The 21,718-nt window shown below is 38.7% G+C and overlaps 1 protein-coding gene and 1 pseudogene across 5 annotated transcripts in view; both read right to left on the reverse strand.

The window, feature by feature from the left end:
• LOC309662124 (H/ACA ribonucleoprotein complex subunit 1 pseudogene) overlaps nucleotides 1–21,079 on the reverse strand; it is a 34,265-nt pseudogene extending 13,186 nt beyond the window's left edge. The window contains exon 1 of the transcript XR_014268397.1: nucleotides 5,571–21,079. The product of XR_014268397.1 is annotated as an H/ACA ribonucleoprotein complex subunit 1 pseudogene (transcript). The remainder of the gene's footprint in view (nucleotides 1–5,570) is intronic.
• Nucleotides 1–21,718, reverse strand: part of RBPJ (recombination signal binding protein for immunoglobulin kappa J region) — a 120,036-nt gene that overhangs the window by 90,301 nt on the left and 8,017 nt on the right. The gene's annotated exons all lie outside the window — the stretch shown is intronic.

Here is a 21,718-nt window from a genome sequence, read left to right on the forward strand (position 1 = left end):
AAGTAGAACTGGAGGCTTCTAAACTATCATAATAATGATACAAGAATATATTCCTGTATCAATTGCATAACATTTCAAACAGGCAGGAAGAGCTTATACAGACAATCTCTCTCACTCCTGATCTATTTGGCCTGATCTAGCTCCTACTCTATTTATCCAATGATACAGAACTTAACTGAATGGCACTGGCTACACAGAGCAGAAGCACAAGCAGCCTGTCTTGGCACAGATTTATCTTGGCTCTGGCTCCCTAATGACATTCACAGCTGCCAGTGACACACGCCTCAGGTCCAGGGAGAAAACAGCCACATTCTCACTCGGCCACTACTCAGGCTTACCCTTCGACTGACTTTGTTTTCCTCCACTTGAAGGAATGTTTACAAACTGAGCACTCATGGTTTTTTAATTAATTCATCTGTCTACTACAAGAACATCCTGACTGGGAGGGACAGAGGACGGAGAGTACCCAGGTATTCCTCTTTTTTTTTTTTTAACATCTTTATTGAAGTATAACTGCTTTACAATGGCGTGTTAGTTTCTGCTGTATAACAAAGTGAGTCAGCTATACATATCCATACATCCCCATATCTCCTCACTCTTGAGTCTCCCTCCCACCCTCCCTATCCCACCCCTCTAGGTGGTCACAAAGCACTGAACGATCTCCCAGTGCTATGCAGCTGCTTCCCACTAGCTATCTATTTTACATTTGGTAGTATATATATGTCAATGCTACTCTCTCACTTCATCCCAGCTTACCCTTCCCCCTCCCTGTGTCCTCAAGTCCATTCTCTATGTCTGTGTCTTTATTCCTGTCCTGCCCCTAGGTTCTTCAGAACCACTTTTTTTTTTTTTTTTGCAAGATTCCATATACCCAGGTATTCCTGAACACAATCTCGTCTCCAGATTTCCAGAACTCACCTTCCTCTAGCACAATTTAAAAGTTTAAGGGGAATTCCCTGGTGGTCCAGTGGTTAGGACTCGGTGCTTTCACTGCTGAGGGCCCGGGTTCAATCCCTGGTCGGGGAACTAAGATCCCACAAGCCACACAGCGCAGCCAAAACAAAATTTTTTTTTAAGTTTAAAAATAAGAAGAGGAATAAGAAATCCTTCATGAAGGCTTTGCTGAAATCCCCAGTCCAAATTAATCACTCCTTCTTCTTCTGTACTTGTGAAATGTCTCTATTATAGGAGTCATTATGTTCATCTTTGTATTACAGTAAAAGTTATGAGCATAGCTGGATTCCCCACTAAGGTACAAACAGCCAAAGACCAAACTGTCTTAACTCATCTTTTATAAAACTTAAGGTGTTCAAAGATCTTGCCTGTAACAGGTTTTCAAGAAATGACTCCTCAATAGAATTTGTTGAAAATAGTTTAGTGCACGGTACTAAGAATAAAAATGTCAATAGGAAATATCAAATCAAATAAGAAGGATCAATGAGAAGTTTTAAATGGAGTTCCAGTTCAACTTTTTTGGTTAAATGAAAGCTTTGAGTTGGAAGAGAGAATGTAAACCTTAAAAACCACTACACGTCATAGGCAAAAGCAGTATAGAACTTTTAACAGCGTTTAAACAGAAAATAGTTCATCTCCTTTGCAACCTAAAGGAAAAAACCTGTTTGTATCCCCTTACATCACACGAGCCTAAATACAATTACAGCTTCTTCATTTTCTGATTATTTTACCAGTTTCCTATATAAAACTTTGCCAAAAAAATGAAAATACAAATCTCATTTATCACATTTTGCGTCTGTTTTCCTTGTGACCTATATTTGACAGTAAAAACAAAATCCTGCCTTCTCATATTTTATATTAAATAAAATTCATAAGCATCTAAAAATTATTTGAAAAATGTTCAACTTGCTGAAAATATTCCTTGACAGTGGTATATGTTATGCCACGCTCTGAAGAGTACTATGAATTATAAATGACAACTGCAAATTAAGAGCTAACACTTACTATTAGTAAATTCAGTGTGTAAAAAAAATTGTCAGGTATTATCTCCTTTATTTACTACCAAACTCTATGGACAGGTATAATTAATTCCATTTTACAGATACACAAATAGAGGCTTAAAGAAGTCAAGTAACTTGCAGAAAGTGACATTTAAGGGATAGAGCCAGAATTCAAAGCCTGATTCCAAAATTAATACAGTTGATCCTTGAACAACATGGATTTGAACTATGCAGGTCCACTTACACACGACGGATTTAAACTATGCAGGTCCACTTACACACGGATTTTTTTTTTTCCAATAAATACATACTATAATACCATGCAATCCATGGTTGGGTGAATCCAAGGATGCAGAACTGTGGGTACAGAGGGCCGACTGTAATGCTATATGAGGATTTTCCACTGCACAGGGGTCTGATGTCCCTAACTGCCAAGTTGTTCAAGCGTCAGCTGAACTCACCTGCCACTCACCCTATGCATTTAACAAATCAAATCAAAACAAGTGTAAAGTCTGTTGTGCTATAATGTGTGTTCTTTGCTGTGAATTACTTCTTAGACAACTAGAAATAGGGGAATGATGCTAGTGTAAAAGGAAGTTATGTTGCTTCATACACTATTCTTCCTAGCATGTTAATGTTTTGAGGCAAATGGGGAAAGCTTTTCCACAAATAAAGATGAAAGCTTAGTAAGAGATAAATATTTTAAGGAAAAAGCCCTGAAAATCTACAAAAGTACTTTTCTTTCTTATGAGTAGTAGCTGGTTTAGCGGCTTCAGGAATTGCTACTCTTTCAGCTAGCTGGGTTAACCTATTTGACAAAGCTGCCTGTCCAGATGAAGAAGCTGCAAAAAATTCCCCCTGTATTAAAACAATGGATTGGGACTTCCCTGGTGGTGCAGTGGTTAAGACTCCATGAACCCAATGCAGAGGACCCGGGTTCAATCCCTGGTCAGGGAACTAGAGCCCACATGCAGGCCGCAACTAAGAATTCGCACGCCACAATTAAAGAGCCCGCATACTGCAACTAAGAAGCCGGCGAGCTGCAACTAAGACCCAGAACAACCAAATAAATAAATATTAAAAAAAAAAAAAAAAGGATTAATGAAGAAAAGCTACACATAGGATTAGATTTTTAATTTTAATGAAAATAGTCTCTTAGAAGCAATGCCCTTCCAGGACCTACAACTAGAAGAGGCTGAATCCAAGGTTCAAGATTCCAAAGATTGATGGTAATACAAGATACAAATGCTAGTCCTTTGTTTTTTTAGGATTGCTATTGTTTTTAGTTAGTATCCAAGATCACAGTTTCATGGAATTTCACTAGTCTGTCCCAAGCCTTTTTTCCCCATGAGTCTTGTTACTTTCATTGCACAATTTTGCAAATCTCAAGTTTTGTCAAGGTACATATTCATCCCTCAGTATTTGCAGGTGATTGGTTCCAGGACCCCCTTGGATACCAAAATCTGCAGATGCCCAAGTCCCTTATATAAAATCACACAGTATTTGCATATAACCTATGCACATCCTCCCGTATATATAGTTTTATTATTGTTATTCTTTTCTTTTTCTTTTTCGGCTGCATTGGGTCTTAGTTGTGGCATCCGGGATCTTTCATTGCGGCGCACAGGCTTCTCTCTAGTTGTGGTGTGCAGGTTTTCTCTCTTTAGTTGTGGCACGCATGACCTCTGTAGTTCGTGGCACACAGTCTCTCTAGTTGAGGCACATGGGCTCAGTAGTTGTGGCACGTGGGCTTAGTTGCCCTGCGGTATGTGGGATCTTAGTTCCCTGACCAGGGGTTGAACCCGCATCCCCTGCATTGGAAGGCGGATTCTTTACCACTGGACCACCAAGGAAGTCCCCCCCTCCCATATACTTTAAATCATCTCTAGATTACTTATAATACTTAATACAATGTAAATGTTCCATAAATGCTATGTAAATAGTTGCCAGCAAGTGGCAAATTCAAATTTTGCTTTTTGGAACTTTCTGGATTTTTTTTCTCCCCAAATATTTTCAAACCACAGTTGGTTGACTTCTCAGATGCAGAATCTATGGATACAAAGGAGCAACTGTATATGGCATTATGGCAGAAACTCCCATGTGCATTAGACAAAACAATCCCTATGAATCTTTAGTACATGGATTTATCAAAATGCCATGGATAGTTTTTTGTTTGGTTTTGGTTCTGGCTTCTAAAAGTGTGACGTAAACGTCAATGCTACAGAGAAAATAATAGAAGTGTGTTAAAACTGCTACCATTAGGATAAAAATGCAGTAGTAGCGATTAATGATATTTTGATGATTTGTTGTTGATCTTTTTTTTAAATATTTATTTATTTATTTATTTGGTTGTGCTGGGTCTTAGTTGCAGCAGGTGGGCTCCTTAGTTGCAGCTCAAGGGTTCCTTAGTTGTGGCACTCAAACTCTTAGTTGCGGCATGCAGGTGGGATCTAGTTCCCTGACCAGGGATCGAACCCGGGCCCCCTAAATTGGAAGCACGGAGTCTTAACCACTACACCACCAGGGAATTCCCTGTTGTTGATCTTTAAACAAAGATCAATGTCAACTAATCGTGATCCCAAAGTAGACATGAGGAGCACGCACGCACACACACACACACCCCCCCCAGAGCAGTCCTTAATGTACTTCATTTCTTAACGCAACAACTAGAGAAGATGATCCTATGGGGAGTGATTCTATTGAATAATCTATTATATAAACTAAGGCAATGGAGTCTACCCAGCATGCATGTATTTCCAAATTTATAAATACAGCATCAAAACAGAAAGCTCGGGCTTCCCTGGTGGTGCGGTGGTTGAGAATCCGCCTGCCAGCGCAGGGGACACGGGTTCGAGCCCTTGTCTGGGAGAATCCCACATGCCGCGGAGCAACTGGGCCCGTGAGCCACAACTACTGAGCCTGCGCGTCTGGAGCCTGTGCTCCGCAACAAGAGAGGCCGCGATAGTGAGAGCGCACCGCGATGAGGAGTGGCCCCCGCTTGCCACAACTAGAGAAAGCCCTCGCACAGAAACGAAGACCCAACACAGCCAAAAATAAATAAATAAATTTAAAACAGAAAGCTCATGTAGAAAGATAAACATAGTTTGTATAGAAAACAGGCCATATAATGCAGATATTTTGATACACAGTTGCCCAGAATTAATTGTTTATAACATAAAGCATTCTCAGAAAAAAATCATTCAAGTGATGCCTGGAGACTGAAGTATGTGGTTAAATGTAGGTTCAGGTTCTGGTACTAATTCCAACATGGAAAGGGGACTTCTCATACCAACAAGCAGTTCCCTGGACAGCAGAAAGGTATCCTACAATTCAACTCAATTCTGACACTATCTACCCGGAGATAGATCTCCGAGGTTCCAATGACCTCCAACTTGGGTTTCAGAAGCCAGTCTCAAGCCCAACTTATTACATGTGTTTCTGACCAGCCAGCTATATAGATCAGAGGTTCCCATGACCCCTTCCTTGGGTTCGATTAATTTGCTAGAGTGGCTCACACTTACTACATTACCGGTTTCTTATAAAAGGATATAACTCAGGAATAGCCAACTGGAAGAGATGCAAAGGGCTAGGTATGGGGAAAGGGCCACAGGTTACCTCATTAACATAACAAAAGACACCTTTATCACTCAGGAAATTCCATGGGTTTTAGGAGCTGTGAGCCAGGAACTGTGGACAAAGCCAAATACGTATGAGAAATATATTCTGGTCATCTGATGACCAGATTTATAAATCACAACATCACAGTGGTAAAAAATTTGTTTCTTCTTCCCATTAGTCTTAATATTATACCTCCCTATTTCCCTGTTTCTATCTAAACAGTCTCAGTATTATGATCCTCGTATGTCAGAGATTACATACTTATCTATACAATATTACCACATTTATTGTTTAAAGCAACAGGGTTGGGGGCTTCCCTGGTGGCGCAGTGGTTAAGAACCCGCGTGCCAAGGCAGGAGACGGGTTCGAGCCCTGGTCCGGGAAGATCCCACATGCCACAGAGCAACTAAGCCCATGTGCCACAAGTACTGCGCCTGCACTCTACAGCCCATGAGCCACAACTACTAAGCCCACGTGCCACAACTACTGAAGCCCACGTGCCTGGAGCCCATGCTCCGCAACAAGAGAGGCCACAGCAATAAGCCCACACACCACAATGAAGAGTAGCCCCCACTCGCCACAACTAGAGAAAAGCCCACATGCAGCAACGAAGACCCAATGCAGCCAAAAATAAATTAAATCAATAAATTAATTATTTTTTTTAAAAGAACAGGATTGGGAGAGACGTTTTGCATTTTAATAGAATAAAGCAAGAAAATTTCAAGTAATCATTTAAGAAATCCAAAATTATTGTGTAAAACACTCATTTACTCCAGGAAAGTTCCCTTCCTTTATTAATTACCTTTGGCTTGAGCAAATAAATTAGTTTATCTTCCCTAAGTGTCATCAATTTATAGTGAAAGTTATTCAAAATCACATTTCTTGCCTGAGTGACATTTTTTGATCCATCACCATGCAAAATCCAGAAGCCATGCCAGCAAATTATTCCTGTACATACATCCTCCTCTCCCAATCTCACACCCAAAACCTGTTTCCCATATCAAATGATGGCGACCCTGTAATTACCATTGCTCAGACCACAACATGAGGTTCGCTTTGATTCTTGTCTTTACTTCACATACCATATCTAATCTAGGCACGCTTTGCCTCAGGGTCTTTACATTTGATGTTCCTTCTTGCTGGAATGTTCTGTCCCCACATACAACATGCCTCACATTCTCACCTTATCCTTAAGGTCCTTTGCTCAAGTGTCACCATCTCAGAGACCCACTTTATCTTGTTGCAACCTCTTTCTGATACTCCTTATCCTATTTCCAACACTCTTTCTCTTCTGAAGCCTTTATCTCAGTAAATATTTAACTTATTTGGTTTTCGTCTCTCTCACTAAAATGCAACCTCTATACACTGGCAGATTATACATATTTTTATATATATATTTTGGTCTGTTTTGTCCACTGGTATATCCTAGTGTCTGGGACATAGTTGGCACTCAAAATCCTCTGAATACATCACTAGGGCTCAGTCTATGTCAGATGATCCCAACCTGAGAGAATAAAAGGTGTTCCACAATGTGAACGGTTGATAATGGTGCCCTCACTGACTGATCTGTTTCAGCACATCACAAATTACCTAGTTTAATGACCTGAGCCCTCAAAAAACAGGTGAGGGACTTAAGATAATTTCTGCAACAAAAGAGGTATTGGAGATAGTACTAATAATTTAAGCACACTAAATAAATAAATGGCAGAAGGGTACCTCTTCCTCCTAGTATTCCCTCTTTACCAAGTAAAAATAATGATTAATCAGATATAACAAGACAGTCAAAAAGAAGATAGAAATAACCAAGATAACTTTTTAAAATATAGATTTACATCTATTATCAACAGTAACTTCACCGTATATATAAATTTTGCCCCAAAATACTAGCAAATGACAGTGCAATCACAATTAGTAAAATACTTAAAATTTTAAGTACTTAAAACATAACAGGTCTCTACAGGTTATGAGTTTTTTCTCTCTGGCAAGGCTTAAAGTCATGATTTTCAATTCAGTACTTTAGAAAATGTCATTGAGTTTACATGCCTCTTTTGTGACTTCTTATAAAAGCAGTGTAAGATAAAAAGCCACAGGGACTTCCCTGTTGGTCCAGTGATTAAGACTTCGCGCTTCCACTTCAAAGGGCACAGGTTCGATCCCCGATTGGGGAACCAAAATCCCGCGTGTCGCGGTCAAAAAAAAAAAAGAAGCCACATATCATGGGAATGACTTATTCTTCCTGTCATGGTAGAAAAGGCTGAAGTATGACTTGGGGAACAACATGAACATAAACCAAAATGTATTTTTCTGTCAGTAAATTACTATATAAATATGCACAGAAAACACTGTTGAAGATTATGGGGGGGGTGGGGATTGGTATTAGAAAAAACTACATAGTGTGGGAAATTTGTCATACAGTAGGTAGTTATGTTTTTTCTGATATGTCTCAGTTTATTTAGTATTTGCTGGCTTCTTAATGAAATGCAAAGTTTTCTAAGAAAATATCTATAGGAAAACATATTCTCAACTGCAAATTCATTCTACAGTTAAATATTTACAGAGTGCCTTTTACATGACAGGAACTCTTATAGGTACAAGGGATAGAAAACTGAACAAAAAGACAGGATGTCTTCAGGACGGAGCTTCTTTGACCTCTTTTAATTAAAGCTTTTTATGGAAAATCAGTTAAGAGTATTATCTGCTATGAGAGTGGCTGCTTTAAGCAAAATAAAACAAGATTGCTATAAAAAGCTTACTGAGATCCCATCACACAAGAAACTCATTCATTTCATCTTTCAATTAGGAAGCAAAGAAAATGACAACAGAATGACACAAAGTACTACCAGATGTCATGGATATGGCTAGTTACACTATATCTTCATGAAACAGGGAGTAACCATGAAAACCTTTTGTACCACATAGAGGTTTGCTCTTCATCTTGTGGCAAAGCACTTAAAAGGTTTTGAAACTTGACGAGTTACTCATTTTTCTTACACAAAAAGGTCCCCAAATTGATTACTATTCCTGTGAAGACATGCAGCTTCCTGTAGTATGTGATCTAGCAGTTACTTCTGTAAAATTAAAAACACTTAAGGTAAGCATGGCATTTTAAACAATGGCTTTTCAACTATGAAAATCACCTGATTTGTATAGAAATAACTTAAAACTAGCCCTTTGAATGACTCTCACAAAGTATTAACCAAGATTTAAAAAAAAAATGATGCATATTATATATACCACAATTAAAAAAATAACAAAGTAAACTTAAATACACTGCTCTCAAAAAATACTTGTGAAGATAAAAAGGGGTTCTACCATTCTATTCAAAGTATCTTCAAAATTTTGTTTACCTCATTTTTATCACAAAATTTTTTAACATTTGAAATTTCTATAGATACTTCAATGTGTATATTAGTAAAGTACAACACTTCATTATAATTTATTAATACACAATCACATATACTGGGGTACATGTTAACTTTCTACTGATACAGGTAAACAACCAAAAGTCTAGAGACTATAGTATAGTACAAAGCAAAACAAAGTGCTGCACAGGCCACATTGCTCTTGTAGTATATGGATCAAGACCCCAAAGACAGGCAATCTTCTTTGGCTTCATATGAATTAATTAAATCCACCACCTCAGTCACTAGGGACACCAAGCAAAAAAATATGGAAGAATCAACGAATAAACATCAACCCTTGAGGAGAAAAACAATACGGAATATTTTCCCTCATTAAAATGAGATAGTCAGGACTTCCCTGGTGGTCCAGTGGCTAAGACTCCACGCTTCCACTGCAGGGGGGCACGGGTTCAATCCCTGGTCAGGGAAGTTCTACATGCCACATAGTGTGACCAAAAAAAAAAAAAAAAAAGAAAAAAAATTTTTTAAATTAGATAGTCAATGTGGAAAGACTCTGAAAACTTAAGAGAATCAAGTTCATGAATGTCTTCATTGTCACGTTACTGAATATGTGCCCCTCTCCCCAACAAAACCCCCTTTAATGTTGACTTTCCATTAATACATGAGAAGCTGCACAATGTTACAGAAAAGGCGCCAACAGGAGTTTCAATTTAAATTTCATCCCCTTCCCTCTTTGTGTTCCTTCCAATAAGCATCTAAACAAGTCAAGCCTATTCCTCCATCACAACACCTAGGTTCCATTCTCACCAAGTTCTGAACCACTGCTCTTGAAAGAGCTGTCTCCACTTCCTCAACCTGTGTCAAACCACATTTTAGCTCCCACCAGTTCTTACCAACTTCAAGCCCTAAAGTGCTAAACTAGTGAGCATTTGTGTTTATCCCATTTGCCCTCTTTGTAGCATGTGACACAACTGACAAGTTTCCCTCCTCCTAGAAGTACTCTCTTCATTTTTGTGATATTACACTGTCTAGGTTTTTGTCCCACCTCTTCTATTATTAGTTTTCCTTTACTAGTTTTTATACCTCTACTCACTCCTGAAGTATTGATGCTCACCAGTGGTTTGTCTCTGCTTAACTCCACCTCTCCCTGAGGAGATTTTGCCCACTCCCAAGGTTTTAATTAACATCTAACAGTCTTCAAGTATGTGTGTACAACCTTGACCTCTCTCTCCTGAGCTCCAGGAACCACACACATAATTTATATATGTAACTGGCCACTGGATATCTTCATCTAACTCTCACAATGGCCTCAAACAAAACATGTTCAAAACCAAAAACTCCCCACCAACACTAACTCTACTCTTCTACTATGCCATTTATCACAGTGCCATCTAATCTTAACAAATGGCACCACCATCCCCCACCCCAACAAAATGTGTAAAGCACCAGAGTTTTTTTCCTTCTTGACAATTTTTTTAAATATTTATTTATTTATTTATTTAGTATTTATTTATTTTGGCTGCGCCAGGTCTTAGTGGCAGCATGCGGACTTCTTAGTTGTGGCATGCATGCGGGATCTAGTTCTCTGACCAGGGATCGAACCCGGGCGCCCTGCATTGGGAACTCAGAGTCTTACCCACTGGACCACCAGGGAAGTCCCTTGACAAATTTTTAATAGCTCCAAAATCGAGATATACCCACCAAGACTCTATTCACTCTTACAACTTACCCCAACCAGTTATACTAAAGAAATAAAGCCCTACCCTGTCTTTTCAAAAGGTAACCTGTCTTCACAAATTTTGTCACTAGATTCCTTTCATATATTTAAAAATGACTTCAAAAATACAGATAATTCTTGCTGCAGAATAAATATAGCTTACAAATGCAAAGTTTTTAGAATCCTAATAGTTGACTAGTGTTTTTGAAATTTTAGGAGCATAAAGTATACATGTGGATCCCCAATATGCGTTTGTTTTAAAATGTCCAACAGGGGAATTCCCTGGTGGTCCAGTGGTTAGGACCCTGCACTTTCACTGTCGAGGGCATGGGTTCAATCCCTGGTCAGGGAACTAAGATCCCGCAAGCCACACAGCGCCGCAGGGCCAAAAACAAAACAAAACAAAACAAAATGTCCAACAGAAAAAGGAAAACAGACACATTAAAAGGGAGAAGATAATCCTATTAATAGCAAATAAAAGCTCACATTAGAGCAGAAAAAAATATGTGATTTTGTCATTTCAAGTAACTGTATCACTGTATTCTCTGAAAATCTTCCTTGTACACCACAGAAACCTATCCTTAATCCTAACAAAAACCTACCAATGCCTCAAAGCACTGGATGGGCTAGTCATCTGACCAAGCAGAAATGAAAACAGCACAAATGTCAGAGCTAATGAAAGTCAAAAAGTGTAAGAGGTAGCTAAGGAATCCCTGAGAGGACAGCTGAGGCATCAGTATCCATTACTAGGTGATTCCTCTCACAGGAACAGACTATCTTCCCCCAGGAACGTGGGAATTATATATACTCTCAACTTTGGTAAAATCTCAAGTTCACTAAGTCATTTTAATATCTACATCATATTCTATTGTCAGGTGTCATCTTTCAAAAGTACACCAAGTTGGTGTGATTAGGAAATCATCCAACATAAACAGGAACCTCAGTAGCACTGTTAGGGACCAGTGCTGGAAAAGCCATCTGTTTATGGAAATAATACTTCCATTTCCCTAGTGATTATAGCTACCAGTGACAACTGTAAGATCCCAAGAGAAAAAAAGAAAATTTAACTGCCTCAAAACTTTAATTATTCATATAAACTAGCCAAGAAACTAAAGTTAAATGTTACACAAAGGGCTCTCTAACCCCCTAATATTTTTTGGCTAATTATTCCTTCAGTAGCCCACATCTGCTCTGCTAAAATCTGATTATGAATCAGAAGCAACTCACTGGGAATGCTTTTTTTTTAACTTAAAGGAATAAAACACTTTATTTTAAAAATTTGAATATGCTTCAAATGAAAGCTGCCCCTTTATTAAACACCCACAAGTTCCAAGCTTTGTACAAAACATTAGAACACTTGTTCATACTCTTTTAGAGCAAAATTGCCTGTTCTGCCGCACTTGTTTTTTCTTGACATTGACATTTTAGCTCCAGTCATAAAATGACCAGTTCTTTAAGATTTGATCAAGAAACAAGTTTCTGATCCATAGAAGTAGATCATGAGGTTAATGCAGAAGTCAACTGGCGAAGTTTCTGTCAACTGTTACACTTCATGTCCTCTTCCACCTCTGAAACCACCACCTCTAGCACCTCTGCCACCTCCTCTTCCTCCTCCTCCTCGACCTCCCCGGCCACCGCCTCTTGGAGATCCCTTCTCACCTGAGGTTGAGGAAGAAACCTCTGCAACGGCAGCGGCTTACATGGATCTATATAAAACTTCTGTAGTTTTTTAAAGGAAGATGCCTTCATGTTCTCTGACAATTTAACTGAAAATAAAAATCTCTAAGCTGTCCAAGTATTTCATCCACTTTTCCAATTTGTTCTTTGTTTTCTAAATAAACTGGAGCACTGAAATAAGGCACCTTATTCTCATCTGTGGACATTTACAAACTATGTCATCTTCACAGGGGTGCAGGAACTCTCCTAATAAAACTACTTGCTCTGGAGGTCCTTGGTCCTGGCCTTTGTTAAACCCTCCGCGGCCGCCCCTCGTCCAAATACTCCTCTGCCGCCGCCGCCGCCTCTGAAACTACCGCCGCCTCCACCTCGCAAGTGGTGGCTGCCGCCGCCGCCGCTGCCTCCGCGACCTCCGCCTCGAAAAGACATGCTCTGCTCCCACCGGAGCCACGTGCATCTCAGGCCCTGGGAATGCTTTTATATCTAAAAGTAACTGTGGATAATAACCACAATTAACAAAACCTGTTATTTTTAATGTGCATAAAATGCTGTCCCACACAATAAAAGAACAGAAGTTACTGTCAAGGTTTAAACTCTCCTAACTACGAGGAAAAATGAGGCAATTTAACAACAAAAAAGTTCATTTTAACAGCATATTCAACCTCTACTTTTAGAATATCTTCAATACTAAGCAATTTGGGCTTCCCTGGTGGCACAGTGGCTAAGAATCCGCCTGCCAATGCAGGGGATATGGGTTCAAACCCTGGTCCGGGAGGATCCCACATGCCGCGGAGCAACTAAGCCCGTGCGCCACAGCTACTGAGCCTGCGCTCTAGAGCCCGCGAACCACAACTACTGAGTCCGCATGCCTAGAGCCGGCGCCCGTGCTCCGCAACAAGAGAAGCCACTGCAATGAGAAGCCCGCGCACCGCAACGAAGAGGAGCCCCTGCTCGCTGCAACTAGAGAAAGCCTGCAAGCGGCAAGGAAGACCCAATGCATCCAAAAATAAATAAATTTATAAAAATAAATAAATACATAAATAGTTTAGAGATTTGCAAATATATACTCTAATAACTTCCTAAATACTGACTATAATCTCACATATACAGTTATGGGGGTTTTTTGTTTTTGTTTTTTTGGGTCAGGGAGCCTCATTTGTTTCAACTATCGCTCTACCACCCTTCCCTTTTTTTTTCTTTTTTTGAAATAAATATTTTCTAGAATTCTTTTCATTGGAGAAATTTATCTTCTAGATATTTTGACAGAAAATACCAAGGCTCAGCTTATTTCTTGTAACTCAGCTCCAGGTGTGAGCTTTAGTATCTCAGAGTAAAACTACTTTTAATAACTTATAGTTAACTATTTGGATCTGCTCAATAACGTATTAAAACCATATACTTTTGAAATGAAAACGGGTATACACATTGTGCCTAAAACTATATGTATGAGCTAATCATACCAAATGGAAAATATTTAGTTCCAAACAACCCAACGTTTAAACAGCAGACACAGGTAAAGCATCATCCATAAGTGCTATTATACAGTAATTGCTGAGGGCAAAAATATTTAATGACATAAACCATGTCCATAAAACAACTAAAAGTACAATTTACCTTTACACATATCCAAGTAAGACACTTAAAGATCATCAAAAAGTCAAGCAAAACATTCCAAATTCCTTCAAAGTCATAAGAAATAAAGAGCAGTAGCAGAAATGACTGCTCCAAAGATTCCCAGGATAGAAACACTCTCTCAATTTGTACTATCCTAACTCACTCCCCTCAAAACACATTCACCCTTAGGGAACAAACACAGAATTCATTGCAACTGTGGCTACAATTTGTAAGCAGCCTTTCATTGCTCCATAAAGGCTCATCATTGTAGAAGTTCATCAGTTTTTAAGCCACATCCACAGCTGCTGTCTTAGTTAGAAAAACAACAAAATTTGACAGCAGAAACTTTAAAATAAAACAGACTTACATAAAACAAAATTAAAAGTACTCCAGTATAATAAAAAGAATGAATGTATCTAGAGTACCAAAAACATGAGACTCGAGTCATTTTTAATAGTGATATACCTTTCATTTACATGGTGTGAGAATTACTCTCTAGGCTCTCTGGCACATATAGTATCATTTCTAACTTAAAGCCTAGATCAAAGATATCATTTACGCAGAAAATAAGCAAAGCAGGGATATTACCAAATTAGTGGTGAAGAGAATCTATTTCATGACCACCAGCCTGTGTTCTTTCCACAACCTTCCTTCCAAAATCATATTCTAAAATTCAGAGGCAAAAATCCCACATAAAACTGTTCTAAAAAAATATCTATTGAAAAAAGTCTATTAAAAAAAAATCCTGCATAAACCAATTCCCTATTCAACTTTACCCTCCTGCCTCAGATCTATTCTCTGCCTGGACTGAGGGAAGGGTCTCCTCTGGTTAGTGAGCACAGCCAATCATGTGTTGATGGATGACTAAGCGTTAACTGCATATGGGGAAGCATTATCACATATGAGACTGCACAATCACTAGAAGACGTTCATGGCAATGGAATTGGAATCCAGAGACATGAGTTCGAATTTCAACTCTCCCACCAACCAACAGGTGAGCTTGCTTATTAAGTTTCTGTAAAACAGAGGAACACTATCTTCCTCACTAGAGGATGGCAAGGGCTAAATGCAACAACAGACCTCAAGGCTACTGAACACCATATTCAGGTAATAGATTATATTTAAAACACATTAGATGAATCTGTATTTATACCAGGGGGCTTATAAAATTTTATAAGTATAACACATAGTAGTAAAAGTAGGACTTCAAATCAAGGAGAAAACAACAGACCATTCAAAAAGTGATGCTGTTAGAACACTTCGCTCATTCATTCAACAAATACATACTGAGTACCCACTACATGCCAAACACTATATTCTAGTGGGGAAGAGAAATAAATAAAAGGCAAATAACATATATTGTTAGAAGCTGACACATGCCAGTGAGAAAAATAAAACAGGGAAAAAGCACATAACGTGGGATAAAAAGTAGGATAAATGTAGTAAAATCAGAAAGCACTAGAAAGGAGACCAAGAAAAAGGTGCCAGTGAGGTGGGAAACTAGAAGTGCGGCATCCTAGAAGGCAAAAAAATGTTTGAACAAGACACCAAATGCCACTGATCAAGTCAAATAACATTTGAAAAAAAAAAAAACTACTACATTCACCTGTGTGGAGGGAATTGGTAACCGTGAGAAAAGCAGTTTTGCTGAAGTGGTCCAGACAAAAAGCCTGTTTGGAAAAGGTTTAGGGGGAATGGAGTAAGAGTAACTGGAGATGGAACGAACTCTTCATACGAAGTTTGTTGCAAAGAGGAATAGAGAAATAGGAACTGGAGGGGAGTGCAGACTCCAGAGAAGAAATAACAGCATGTTTGTATATTGTCAAGAATGCTTCACTAGGTCTTCCCTGGTGGCAGCAGTGGTTAAGAATCCGCCTGCCAATGCAGGGGACACGGGTTCGAGCCCTGGTCCAGGAAGATCCCACATGCCTCCGAGCAACTAAGCCCGTGCGCCACAACTACTGAGCCTGCGCTCTAGAGCCCACGAGCCACAACTACTGAAGCCCGTGCACCTAGAGCCCATGCTCTACAAGAGAAGCCACCGCAACGAGAAGCCCGCGCACCACAACAAAGAGTAGCCCCCACTTGCCGCAACTAGAGAAAGTCTGCGCACAGCAGTGAAGACCCAACGCAGCCAAAAATAAAAATCATAAATCAATAAATTTATATATATAAAAAAAAGAATGCTTCATTAGAAAGGTAAAAATTGAGACCAGAGGAAAGGCTAGTGGGCTAACCAATGTCCTAGAGTAGCTGAGAAGGGAAGGGATCTAGGGCACAAGTAGAGAGTTTGCCCTAAAGTTTGGAAGAATACTCGCCCCACTGTAAGCAGTGCATTATCTCTGGGGGTTGAGATTTAGGTGTGAAGAGGAACTATCTTATTCACTTTATACTGATTTCAGTTTACAAGTAACATGTATTTGTCTAAATTACTTTTTAAAAAACTCAAGACAGGATTTTAGGATGGTGGTGGCAGCAGCATAGTTTTTCAATCTCTCCACATAAAAGAGCACCTAGACAACAAAATCAAAATCTATGGACACCATTTACAACAAAATTAGGTTGCCAAGTAACCCCAAACCTCTAAATACTAACAACTGTACACTAGCAAACCACCAACAGCCATAGACTAAAGAAGGAACTGACAAGGCTATGACAGTGGTCCAACCAAGAGATGAAGCTGACCTGGAGAATAAAGCAATGGCAGTGAGCAAGGAGAGGAGAGCCCAGAATATGAGACAAGTAATCTGGAAGCAGAAAGGGAATGATTTGGTCATCAACAAAATAAGAAAATACAAGAGTAGGAGGAAATGAGGAAAATACGGAAGTTCATTTTTACCTGCTGGATGAACAATGGCATTAATAACAGATATCAAGCCTATTTTATAAGATGGCATAACAGGTCTAGTTGGTGGAAAAAACATGTTGTTTTGGAAAAAACAAGTTTGGTGGGCCTACAGAACAACCAGTAGTAGTTTTAGAAATATGGATCTAAACATCTGAGGTGATGATACACATATCAAGTCAAAGAATAGATAAGACAAAGAGAGAAAGACAAAGATTGCAGACCACAATATTTAAGACTAGAGGAGGAACAGGTAGAAAAGATGGAATGTCCAAGAGATAAAGATAGTATCTTATTAGTCATGAATAAAGACACCATGGTCAACTCATGAATAAAGACACCATGGTCAACAAAAACAAAGGAGGCAGGAAAATTAAACAAGATTTTGGGATCCAGTTGAAGGGTTATTTATTGATGGCCTGGGATGAAAAACCAGATTTTAACATTTAACAAAAAAGGTAAGTGGTAAAGAAGAGATCTGGCCCTGGTTTGAATGAGAAATAAGAAAGGAAATCAACAGTAAGCAATTCTTACAGAACAGCCTAGTCTGGCAGCCCCTTGCATACATACATTTGATCCTCACAAGAATTCTGAGATATGCTCCCCACTCTACAAATGGAGAAACTTAAGTTACAACACAATTAGGTAACTTGTCCAAAGCCAAACAATGTGTATACAAAATAATTAAACCACCTGAAAATTGGTCTTTAGGCAGAAAAGGAATAAGACGATAGATAACATAGATAAAAACTAAAAACACAAATAGAAGAGGATTAACTGATTTAACATCATCCTAGGAGTACCTGACAAGATTATTTTTTAAATGATACAAAATTTTACTTAAAGATAAACGATGGTACTTCAGAGAACCTTCTGAGTTCAAACACTAGTCAAGAATATATATTTATTTTTAAAGTAATGTAATAGAGAAGAATATAATAATCTCCTTTTCCTTAAAGCCTTGTGTTAGGCTTACCTATGTCTGGGACTGTCTTGCCACCTAGTAGAGAGCTTGGAAGCTTTCAACTGATTAACATTTAGGTGGAGAGATAAACAAAAGCTCTCTGAGTACATGGTAGTGCAATGACAAAGGCAGAAGGGAAGCTGTGTGAACTTGGGATAAATCACTAAATCCCTGACCCTCGGACATCTATAAAATGGAGATACTATCTCCCTTCACAGTGTAGTTGAGGACTCAGTAGTCAACAAAATGTCAGTTCCCTAATCCCCTTAAATATTCTGTTTGCTAAACTACTGACATCTTTAATATATCAATAAAATAGAATGTTAGCATTTCCATTTAAAACAAAAAAAGTTGAAGAATATGCTCCCAAATTGATAACAGTAGTTAATTTCCTGGTGGAAGACTACAGTGGCTCACTTTACATGACATTTAAATAACTTTTGAGTTTCTTTTAACAAACATTATTTTTCCAACAAGAAAAATAATCAAGATGAGTGTTTACAGATGACATTAACTAGCCCTTAAGGAAAACTTCCACTCAAGATAGTCACTTCCCTGAAATGATTTTATAAACAAGATAAAATACAATGAAAAAATACATCAACTGCACACCTAAGCTACCACGTGAATTTAAATTGTAATGTAATTTAAACGATATTTAATGTACCAACTGACAACTTCCAGGACTTACAGCTAAGAAACTAGGATTAAATGAATAACATGCCACTAAATTCTGTATTAAAACGTACCCATCACACTATAGCATAGGAGAAGGCCAGGATGAAAAATACTTGTTTACCAATAATTATGAAATCATCTTTGAAAGCTATGGCTCTCCAGGTTTGTTTTTTTAACATTACAACAGTGAAGCAACAACCCCCACTAGTTCAGTACAATCCATTTAATCAAATAATGACACTCATTACTGTAAGCTGTAAATAAAGTACCAAACCAAGACTATCACTACTATCTTTGGAATGCTGAAATGGATTTAATTCACTTCCTTGACATTTGGATAAGCACAGATGACAGACACAACAGATTTAATGAATTCCATAATCAAGAGTGTCATACTGTTTTGACATAAATACACTAAAAAACATCACTGTATGAAAATCACCAGGTTCATAAACAAGCCCATCTTTCAGTATATGATTTCAAGTTGTGGCCTCCTTCCCTGTATGACAGTCTTCTTTTTTCTCAATCTCCCCTCCTGTCCATTTTCTCTTCCAGAAGCTTTGGAAATAGCCAGCTGCAATTTAGTGCAGGTGGCAAAACTAAGAAGCTAAGGAGACAAGAAGCAGAGACTGGAGTGAACCAGGGGTAAGTGAACCCAGGCAGTTCTTGCATAGGGGCAACTAAAGCAGGCTGGGTGAGGAGGTGTGCAGTGAGAACAAGTGTGTGGCCACCCTGGTCAGTCACAAGTACAGTACAAGATAAAGAATGCAAGCAGCATCAAGAACAGGAAAACAGCAAAGGAAGAAAGAACAGGCAGGCTCAGAGCTGACCGCTTATTAAGCAACACTGGCAGCAGCACTCCCGGGCTTGGGGCTGAGAAATTTGTATTCTTGGTCTAAGCCCACAAAAATAGGGGGAAGAAAGTATTTTAAAAAACAAAGTGCATGTAACATTAAAAGGCAGCTGAGTGGTATAAATACAGAAGAGTGAAAGACCAACATAAATCTCTCCCCTTAAAAAACAAACCAGAACAAGTCTCAGCTCAGGCACTGAACGTGTCTCAGCCACTAGCTAATTGTAAATTATTTACTCTGTCTCTGCCTATGTTTAAATGAGTGGTTACTTTAGAACATATGATTAACAAGGTCTTTTCCAGGTCTGAAGTTTCCTGAATCTAACGGATTTAACAATCTATAACATTTGTCACACAGGATGTAGTTACTTTCCATGGTATGTTTGTTACTCCACAACAGAGAGAGCACAATACACCAGAATATAAATAAGAGAATACAGAATCGTGTCCAGTATCCCTACAGACCACACTTCATCATCATCTCTCATTAAATCCAGGAACAAACAAATTCCCAATCTTCTCCTTTAAAGCAATTCACAAAGTCTTAAGAAAAAACAAGGCCTAAAATCTAAGCACCAGGCTTCACTTTAAATACACTCAGAGATGGGTAATTTAGTCACTGTGAATTTTAACTGAGCTTCACTTCAGTTCCTTTTTACAGGACATATTCTAATGCCATTACACTTTTCTGTTTTTCAACACTCTGAGGTTTCTATTTGCTATATGTTTCATATCCCACTTCAAAAAGTATAGTCCAGAACTGGCAGAAAGCTAAACAATAATCCAGGGTGTCAGTTTATCAGTGGGCTCTACATACAAAAACCAATCTATGCTGAATTTCAGCTTTATCACTTAGACTAAGTGCCACCTAGTGGCAAGTATTGTATTTTATTAAATCCATTCAAGTCATGTTCATCCAGCAAGTACAATCTGGCCAATAGCAGTTGCTCCACAATTATGCAACAAAAGTAAAATATTGGCCTAGTCTTTACGAAGCTCACTGATAGATTAGATAAATGGATATAGACAGAAGAAAAAAAAAGATAATACAGATATATTTACACAATTGCAGAAAAATGTTAAACGTTATAGCAGAAGCATGCAAAAATATTCAGTATTTATTTAAAAGCTAAAAGAAACAAACACTGTTATGTAGGCTCTCTTATACCTGTTCACCTCACTCAGACTTTCCCACCTGTAAATACGTCATCACCCAGGTTTCAATCGTTCAGTTTCCCCCCACCCCGTCCCACCTTCTCTTCCATTCTTCTCCCCACCCCCATCTAATATCCTTTAAATTCTATTCCAGAAAGGAAGAGGAGAACCTATTTTTTGAGCACTTACTACTCCCAGAACTGAGTTAGGCATTTTATATCTTGTATCTCATTTAATCCTCATATCGATACCATGAAGTATTATTTTCTCCCACTTTTTAGACAAGGGCAAGACTTAGATTAAGTGACATGCTCACAGCCACAGATTTTATCTACTGCATCGATTCCAAAGCTCCCTATACCACCCACCCTGCCCCCAAAAGTGCTGCTTTGTTCCTTCCACTCCTAGGCTTTCCAAGATCAGACTTTGCTCATATATATTTCTCTTATGTTCTCCATCAACTCCAATCTATTTTACACTACAACTGACCCTCGAGCAGCACTGGTCCACTTATATGAAGATTTTTTTCAGTAATGAATACTAAATACCACGTGACTCGGGCTCGTTGAATCTGAGGATGGGGAACCATGGGTACAGAGGAACCTCAGGTACCTGAAGGTCCTACTACAAGCTATTCGCCCCAACCCACCCCCCCAACCTGTGTTATTCAAGTGTCAACTGTATCTACACCCAGCCTCACCTCTTCAAAACTCGGTCAGTGCCCCCCCCATCCCTGTTTGATATTCAAATCCTTGGTTTAGCACTCAAGGTCCTCTAAGAGGCCCCAACCACTTTTCTAGCTTTATTTTTCTACCACTCCCTATGATCTCTCCTCTCAAATTAAAAGATAATCATTTGCACCCATGTTCCCACCAACATTATACATCTGTTATACACATATAATCTCCCTTATTATCTTTATCTGTGTACTTTCCACTAAATCATGAGCTTCACTGGACCATTTTTTAGCCATCTTTAAAAGGTTTTATACAGCGGTCTTATACCTATTAAGTGTTCAATAACTTTAATAAATACATTATTAAAACAATTATAAAGAACCACTAAAGCATGGTTATACTCTTCATTTCCCTTAACCATTCCTTCATGTCTGGGGATCTCAATGTTTCTACCTCTTCCACTTGGTGTATGGATCAGGACCTCTGTACAGAACTACATAATTTTTTCCATGAAAAAGTTCCTCATACTCAAACCAAAAGTTAAATGATTTGAAAAAGTATGCTGGAAACAATGGAGATAATAAAAAGTTCAGTGGTTGCAGG

The sequence above is a fragment of the Balaenoptera physalus genome, assembly GCF_965194825.1.
Source record: "Balaenoptera physalus genome assembly, chromosome: 5".
NCBI classification, from domain to species: Eukaryota; Metazoa; Chordata; class Mammalia; order Artiodactyla; family Balaenopteridae; genus Balaenoptera; species Balaenoptera physalus.